We start from the raw sequence: 8,711 nt of genomic DNA, 5'->3' as shown, positions 1-8,711 counted from the left end.
GAGATGCAGAGGGAACATGGATGATGATGGGGGAGTTTTGAGATATTGAAAGGGAGACAACAGGGCATGAGAGGACTTGGAGTATTGTGGGGAGGAGTTATTGATGGTCATCACTTCCAAGACCTACACAAAGGGATTATGGATCACAGTAGTGAATATGACTAAACTGTATGGCTGGGGTTCAGAGAACTCTCCTCTTCCTGCTTCATTTTGAGGATAATTCCTTACAAGCATGGATACTGTGAGGCAAGGTTTATCCTCTGCAACCACAGCTGATGACTCCATTATGCAATCCCCTGACTGAGGCCGGATTTAGAGACAGTACAGCTCATTCTTTCACCCTTGCCATGGTGGAGCGATAACAGGCCTCCTGAAGGTGAGGTTCTGTTGTTTGGTTCAGGTTTGGGGACTTTACAGTATAGTCCTGACAGAGTGTACCACATAATTCTAGTGCACCTTGCTCTGCACAACTGGAGCAGGCAAAGCAGGGATGTGATGGATGCTAAAGAGTTGGGAGAATGAGAGCTAAGGGAGGAGCTGAGGACATTGAGCAGGAGGAACATCACCTTCTGCATGACAGAGTGCAGCAGCATTGATTGCTACAAACTAGACAGGACCTATTTGACACCCAGTTCCAGTAGATGAGAGCTGTGTACAGAGATCATTCATTGACTGTGAATTTGTTGCTGCTCAAAATCCCGTTTCTGTTTTGAGGGGCAAATTCAGCTTCTGTTAGTTTTTTTGTTCACCATAGTGTTGCTGTATAGTAGTGAATGCTTTGAAGGTTTTCCAGTATGTGGTTGGCAATGCTACCTCATAGCACCAGGAATCAGGGTTCAATTCCAGCCTCAGTTGACTGTCTGTTTGGAGTTTGCACATTTTCCCTGTGTCTTCATGGATTTCTGCCAAGTGTTCCAGTTTCCTCTCAGTCCAAATATGTGCAAGTTAGGTGAATTGGTCGTGAGAAATTCCCCCTTGGTGTCCAGTGATGGACAGGATAGGTAGTTTAGCCATGGTAAATGTGGGTTTTGGGGATAAGGTGGGGGATGGGTCCAGATGAGGTGCTCTTCAGTGAGTCAGTGCCGACTCAATGGGCTGAATGGCTACTTCTGCATTGCAGGGGTTTTATGATTAAGTGATGGTGGTCCAATATTAAGTGATGACACTGGGCATTGGGGGAAGGGTAGCACTGACTTAGACAGGCTTGTAAAATTGGATGGAATTTAGGACAGACAAGCTATGTGGCTCAGTGCTTAAACAGTGATGGGTGTACAAATGTGCATTTACATGTGCAAGGAAGGTCAACTGTGCCAGTTTTGTGTCCTGAGACACATTGGTTTGTGGTTGCTGTCCAACTAAGTGCACGATGAAGAACAACAATGGACTGCCAATGCTGACTGGTGGTGTAGCTGGTCTTAAAAGATGGTGCCAATGCCAGGATTCCAGACAGTAGTGACAATGTCTGCCTCTGGAAACTGGGAGAAGAAGAAAGTGGAACATTATAGTGGCAAGTTACAATTAGATTAGACTTACAGTGTGGAAACAGGCCCTTCGACCCAACAAGTCCACACCGACTCGCCGAAGCGCAACCCACCCATACCCCTACATTTACCCCTTACCTAACACTACGGGCAATTTAGCATGGCCAATTCACCTGACCTGCACATCTTTGGACTGTGGGAGGAAACCGGAGCACCCGGAGGAAACCCACGCAGACACGGGGAGAACGTGCAAACTCCACACAGTCAGTCGCCTGAGTCGGGAATTGAACCCGGGTCTCTGGAGCTGTGAGGCAGCAGTGCTAACCACTGTGCCACCGTGCCGCCCTAATTACTTGGGCAAATTTAGGATGATAGCACAAGAAAACTCTCTAGGCATCAGGGAGAGAAACTTTCCATGAAATTTGCTAAAATTGACATTTTGCCAATTTTTGTAAAGATTCAACTCTCAGGAGTATGTTTTGATGATCTATCGACAGACTAGCTGACAGTTTGGCATTTATGTCAGGACACCATTTAACCACGGTTCAGGATGAAACTGAAATTCAAAACTTCCTGAACAGTCTAACTTACTAGATGGGACTATTTAGACTAATTTTCCATGATTATAATCTTAGTGGATACATGACAGTGTTTGGAAGTAAAGATAAACTCTGAATATACTTACAGACACAAGTTAGGACAAACTGAGCACTATATGCTTGGGTCAGTCTGCAACACATGGTTCATAGTTGTTAGTAATCTGTAAGAAAATGTAGAATAGTTAGCGTTTTACAATCAGTCAGCTATTTTCAAAGTGGTATCATTTCAATGGGTGGAGTCCTTACATTGTGTTGTATTGCAGCAGATTGAAGTGCATGTTTTATTTGGATTGCATTCAAATGCAGGTATGATCAATTGCAGTATCATGAAGCAATGAGAAAGCGTGAAATGATGATAGTAATTAAAAGCAATTACAACAGTTTGGATTGTTTATTTGTGAGAAATATATTTATTATCTCTTTATTCTTTTTAAGTTATAACCTGTTTTGTAAACAGCTAGTGTTATTTCCATGTCTATGCAATTCTGTCAGTATTCATAGATTGATAAAGTTGTCAGTATTTACAGGTTACCAAGGAGCTGCCTGGCATTTATGGGAATTAACCAGGAGATATTTGCTTTTCTTTTAACAAATGTTCTCTGCAAAACTTCAATACTAGTGATTCAATAAATCTAGTAGTAAACAAAAGCCCTGATGAATTGAGCTTTCTTCCAATAAGTGAATTTTAACATTGAAGACAATTGACGAGATAAATATGCAATAATTCTCCATGACAATTTTAAATCTGTGCCTATTATAAATTTGCAGTTGTCTTTTTAAATAAATGAAACCCATTTAGCATAGCAACTCATTGACTGAGTCATCAATTTGTTTTCCTGTAATTCAAGGGTCAAAACAAATGATAAACCTCACTGAATGTTTTAAAACAGAAAAGCTTACACAAACTGCTTAGAATATCCTGTTTTAACAAATAGAGCTTAAACCATTGAGACTAATCCAAAGAAACAAATACTCTCTTAAATCCTACTATTAAATAAAATAATTCTAAAGGCTATACAATGGGTCAAATTATAATGAACTACTGACTGAGGAAAAGAAGTGAGGAGGATTTGAAGATTTAAGATTGCTGTGAATAGAATCCCGCAACTCTTACAATTTTACTTCTGATATAATTTATTTCTATTCTTATAGCTAAATGGAAGAATTAATAGGATGCAAACACAGCACAGAATTTCTGAATATAATTTAAAAGAAAATCTTGGTCAACTCAAAAATAAAATTTTTGAAGTGTCCTTAATTCCTTTGCAATTTTAAGTCGAGTTGGACAATGCCTTAAATTTCAATGTCAATATCTCCATGCACTGCATCTATCTTCTTTAGTTAAGTCTGCATTGTATCAAGTTTTTTGGAGGGTTTTATGCAGGAGGCCTAATGAGATCTCTTGCCATACTTTGCCAACCTTTCCACATTCTGGATTAGTGGTGCTGGAAGAGCACAGCAGTTCAGGCAGCATTCAAGGAGTAGCGAAATCGATGTTTTGGGCAAAAGCCCTTCATCAGGAATAAAGGCAGAGAGCCTGAAACATGGAGAGATAAGCCACCCCTCCAACCGTAACAAGGACAGAACGCCCCTGGTACTCACCTTCCACCCTACCAACCTTCACATAAACCAAATCATTTACACTGACATTTCCGCCACCTCCAAAAAGACCCCACCACCAGGGATGTATTTCCCTCCCCACCTCTTTCCGCCTTCCGCAAAAACCGTTCCCTTTGTGACTACCTGGTCAGGTCCACACCCCCCTACAACCCACCATCCCATCCTGGCACTTTCCCCTGCCACTGCAGGAACTGTAAAACCTGCGCCCACACCACCTCCCTCACCTCTATCCAAGGCCCTAATGGAGCCTTCCACATCCAAAGTTTTACCTGCACATCCACTAATATCATTTATTGTATCCGTTGCTCCCGATGCGGTCTCCTCTACATTTCGGAGACTGGACGCATCCTAGCAGAGTGTTTTAGGGAACATCTCCGGGACACCCGCATCAATCAACCACACCGCCCCAAGGCCCAACATTTCAACTCCTCCTCCCACTCTGCCGAGGACATGGAGTTCCTGGGCCTCCTTCACCGCCACTCCCTCACCAGACGCCTGAAGGAAGAACGCCTCATCTTCCGCCTCGGAACACTTCAACCCCAGGGCATCAATGTGGACTTCAGTTTCCTCATTTTCCCTTCCCCCACCTCACCCTAGTTCCAAACTTCCAGCTTAGCACTGTCCCCATGACTTGTCCGGACTTGTCCTACCTACCTCTCTCTTTTCCACCTATCCACTCCACCCTCTCCTCCCTGACCTATCACCTTCATCCCCTCCCCCACTCACCTATTGTACTCTATGCTCCTTTCTCCCCACCCCACCCTCCACTAGCTTATCTCTCCATGCTTCAGGCTCTCTGCCTTTATTCCTGATGAAGGGCTTTTGCCCGAAACATCGATTGCACTGCTCCTTGGATGCTGCCTGAACTGCTGTGCTCTTCCAGCACCAGAATGACTCACTACTCCAGCATCCCTTGCACTCACTCCATCTTTGAAAGCCTGCTTTGCACCTGGACAAATGTTAAGAAATTTGCATTACCCTTTGCTAGCGAAATTATGGCACAACAGCGGCAGGTCCACACTGCCCATGGCACATAGCTGTCATGGTTCCTCCCTTCTTTCATGATCATTGCTGTTTAACCACCACACCATAGACTTCACTGTCCATAGCTATATCCTGTCTGAACACTCTCAGACAGTTGTATCCTGTTCTCAGTGCCCACTGAAGGTGAGGAGATGGACATGGGATAAGTCAAGGCTAGTCATGGGTGCTGTGATCATTCAGTCAGGTCCTAAGAGACAGCAACCAAGCAACCCTCAGATGCAGCCCTAAACCAATCTATAGTGGGTGCCTGCCTACACATGTAGTGTCCCTGCAACATTGGATAGAAGCTTGTCTATCTGGCAGAATGCAGAGAGTGGGGATAAAAGGGTTTCTCTCAGAATGGCAGCTGGTGATGAGTGGTGTTCACCAAGACTCAGTACTGGGACCATAGCTTTCCACTTTATACATTAATGATCTTGATGAGGGCATTCTGGCTAAGCTTGTAGACAATACAAAAAGAGATGTAGAGGGACAGGTAGCATTGAGGAGGTAGGGATGCTGCAGAAGGATTTAGACAGGTGAGGAGATTGGGCAAAGAAGTGGCAGATGGAGTACAATGTGGAAAAATGTGAGGTCATTTTGGTAGGAAGAATAGAAGCATAGACTATTTTCTATATGCAGAGAAAATTCAGAAGTCCGAAGTGTAAAGAGACTTGGGAGTTCTAGTCCAGGATTCTCTCACGGTAATCTTGCAGGTTGAGTTAGTAGTTAGGAAGACAAATGCAATGATGGCATTTATTTTGAAAGGACTTGAATATAAAAGCAGGGATATGCCTCTGAGGCTCTAAAAGGCTCTGGTCAGACTATGTTTAGAATATTGTGCGCAGTTTTGAGCCCCACATCTCAGGAAGGGTGTACTGGCCCTAGAGCATTCAGAAGAAGTTCACAGGAATGGTCCCAGAAATGAAAAGCCTAATGTAAGAGGAACGTTCGAGGACTCTAGGTTAATACTTGATGGAGTTTAGAGGTTGGGGGGGTGAAATCTAATTGAAACTTATACAATACTGAAGGCCTGGATAGTGTAGATGTTGGGAAGTGGTTTCTATTGGTGGGAGACACTAGTACCTGAGAGCATAGCCTGAAAGTAAAGAGAAGACCTTTTAGAATGGAGATAAGGAGAAACTTCTTTATCCAGAAGTGGTGAATCGATGGAATTCATTGTCACAGAAGGCTTTGGAGGCCAGGTCAATGAGTATTTTTAAGACTGAGATAGATAGGTTCTTGAATATCAAGGGATCAAGGGTTACAGGGCAAAAGCTGGAGAATGGAATTGAGAAACTATCCAGCTATGATTGAATGGTGAATGAGACTCGATGGGCTGAATGGCCCAATTTCTGCTCCTATATCTTATGTTCTTATGCAGCAGATTTTTATGATAGTTGCTGGTGCGCCCTACAATGTGAGTCTGTGTTTTGTGAATAGACTGCAAAGGTATCACTGAAGTGCCAGGATGGTCATGATGGGTTAGCAGATGCCAGATCCCAATGCCATGGTCAAAGGTATATGAGGTTGGAGACCATGGATTGTGCCTTGAAATGTTGTTTGGTTATATTCAAACATTCAAGCACCCCAGAAACATTTCTGTGTAAGGCATCAAACATAGGAATATTAATCCTTGTATATACACCAGGGGGCTTTTTCCACGTCATCCAAATAAAGAGACATTTTCTTACCAGCAGTAAATTCTTCATTTTATTTGTGCTCTGTATATTGTACAGCATTTTTTCTTTGCAATTGTTTGAAATTTATGATTATACCATTTTTCCAATCATTACTACTTATCATATCATCCCTTCATAATCTTGTAGGTTCAACTTTGTCACTACTTAAGTCTAGTTGCAGCAATAGGCTTCTGAATTCACACGTTTCTCTCCACAACTGCTGGTAACATCATAATTAATATTCACTATACCTTTTGATTTATTTTTAAAGCTTTCATATACTCATATCCAAAAATCCTTTGGCTTGAATACATGTCTTTATAAACCTTACCATTGTCTTTTATGGTCATATTTATTAACCCTTTAGTGGTCTGTGTACCCAAATATCACAATTCTTTTGCTCTTCTACTTTATTTAAATTCTTCCCAGTTAATGCTTACATCTCTATAACCTCCATGTCCTTCTCCTAACTGTGGTTCCAATGTATTAATTGATTAGATTAGATTCCCTACAGTGTGGAAACAGGTCCTTCAGCCCCACATGTCCACACCGACCCTTCCAAGAGTAACCCACCCACACCCATTTCCCTCTGATTGTTTTGGGATTCTGTTTTCTGTTAACAAGTGCCTACCACCTGTCTGCACAATTCTGGCAGTCATGAATGGCAAAGCTCCATCTCAGAATCTTCATCCCAGTTTTCCATCCAACCCAATTTAAGGTCATCAATAAATTTCAATATTGTTCTTTCAATTCCAAATCCTGAATCATTTTGTCATTTACATAAATGATTTGGATATGAGCATAAGAGGTACAGTTAGTAAGTTTGCAGATGACACCAAAATTGGAGGTGTAGTGGACAGCGAAGAGGGTTACCTCAGATTACAACAGGATCTGGGCCAGGTGGGCCACTGTGCTGAGAAGTGGCAGATGGAGTTTAATTCAGATAAATGCACGGTGCTGCATTTTGGGAAAGCAAATCTTAGTAGAACTTATACACTTCATGGTAAGGTCCTAGGGAGTGTTGCTGAACAAACAGACCTTGGAGTGCAGCTTCATAGCTCCTTGAAAGTGGAGTCGCAGGTAGATAGGATAGTGAGGAAGGCGTTTGGTATGCTTTCCTTTATTGGACAGAATATTGAGTACAGGAGTTGTGAGGTCATGTTGCGACTGGTTAGGCCACTGTTGGAATATTGCGTGCAATTCTGGTCTCGTTCCTATCAAAAAGATGTTGTGAAAAGGTTTACAGGATGTTGCCAGGGTTGGAGGATCTGAGCTACAGGGGGAGGCTGAACAGACTGGGGTTGTTTTCCCTGGAGCAGAGGCTGGGGGGTGACCTTATCGAGGTTTACAAAATTATGAGGGGCATGGATAGGATAAATAGGCAAAGTATTTTCCCTGGGGTTGGGGAGTCCAGAACTAGAGGGCATAGGTTTAGGGTGAGAGGGGAAAGATATAAAAGATACCTAAGGGGCAACTTTTTCACACAGAGGGTGGTACGTGTATGGAATGAGCTGCCAGAGGATGTGGTTGAGGCTGGTACAATTGCAACATTTAAGAGGCATTTGGATGGCTATATGAATAGGAAGGGTTTGGAGGGATATGGGCCGGGTGCTGGCAGGTGGGACTAGATTGGGTTGGGATATCTGGTCGGCATGGATGGGTTGGACCGAAGGGTCTGCTTCCATGCTGTACACCTCTATGACTTTATGACAATTTAGTCACATGATAAATATAGAGTGGTCTAACCTACATTCTTGTATGATAATAATTCTTCGAATGTTACACTCTACAATCCAATTATGTTTATATCTATGCAGCCATATTTCCCTAAATTCCTTTTGAAATTGCCTGTTCGGTACATGTTTCCCATGGGCTTGTATGGTACAGTAGCAATGCAGGTCAGTAAGTCTATAAAAAGAAAGTCAATTGCTGAGATTCATTTTGAGAACAGAAACAACTGAAAACCAGAAAACTTACGTTAAGTTTTTGTAGAGCTTTGCTTTGGTACCAAATGGGTTCTGGACTCCATATTCTGTAAATGATATTTAATAAGGTGAAAAAGAGACACTCAAGAATAATACCAGTACTAGAAAAAACATTTATGAGAAAAAAGCTAAACAGAACCAGAATATTGTGAGTATACATGCAGGACAGAGACTGCAGGGGGTCAAGATATCACCAGAAGCTTCTCAAGACCAATTAGAAATGTGTCACACTTCATGAATGAATAAAGAATGGAGTCAGTGAAGGTCTTCGAGATTAAGGAAGGCTATAATAGATAGACACCTCCACCACTTCCTCTGGCA

At 42.5% G+C, this 8,711-nt stretch overlaps 1 long non-coding RNA gene across 1 annotated transcript; it reads right to left on the bottom strand.

Moving 5' to 3' along the window:
• Positions 1–635: 635 nt before the first annotated feature.
• On the bottom strand, positions 636–8,433 carry LOC132822942 (uncharacterized). Its single transcript, XR_009645483.1, has 3 exons — positions 8,383–8,433; positions 2,167–2,241; positions 636–1,475 (listed from the first exon to the last, which is right to left on the bottom strand). It is a non-coding gene; the product is annotated as an uncharacterized LOC132822942 (long non-coding RNA).
• Between the last annotated feature and the right edge of the window lie 278 nt (positions 8,434–8,711).

The sequence above is a fragment of the Hemiscyllium ocellatum genome, chromosome 15 (genome assembly GCF_020745735.1).
Source record: "Hemiscyllium ocellatum isolate sHemOce1 chromosome 15, sHemOce1.pat.X.cur, whole genome shotgun sequence".
NCBI lineage: Eukaryota > Metazoa > Chordata > Chondrichthyes > Orectolobiformes > Hemiscylliidae > Hemiscyllium > Hemiscyllium ocellatum.
The sequence above is the reverse complement of the archived record's forward strand: the minus strand, read 5'-3'. Positions and strand labels throughout refer to the sequence as shown.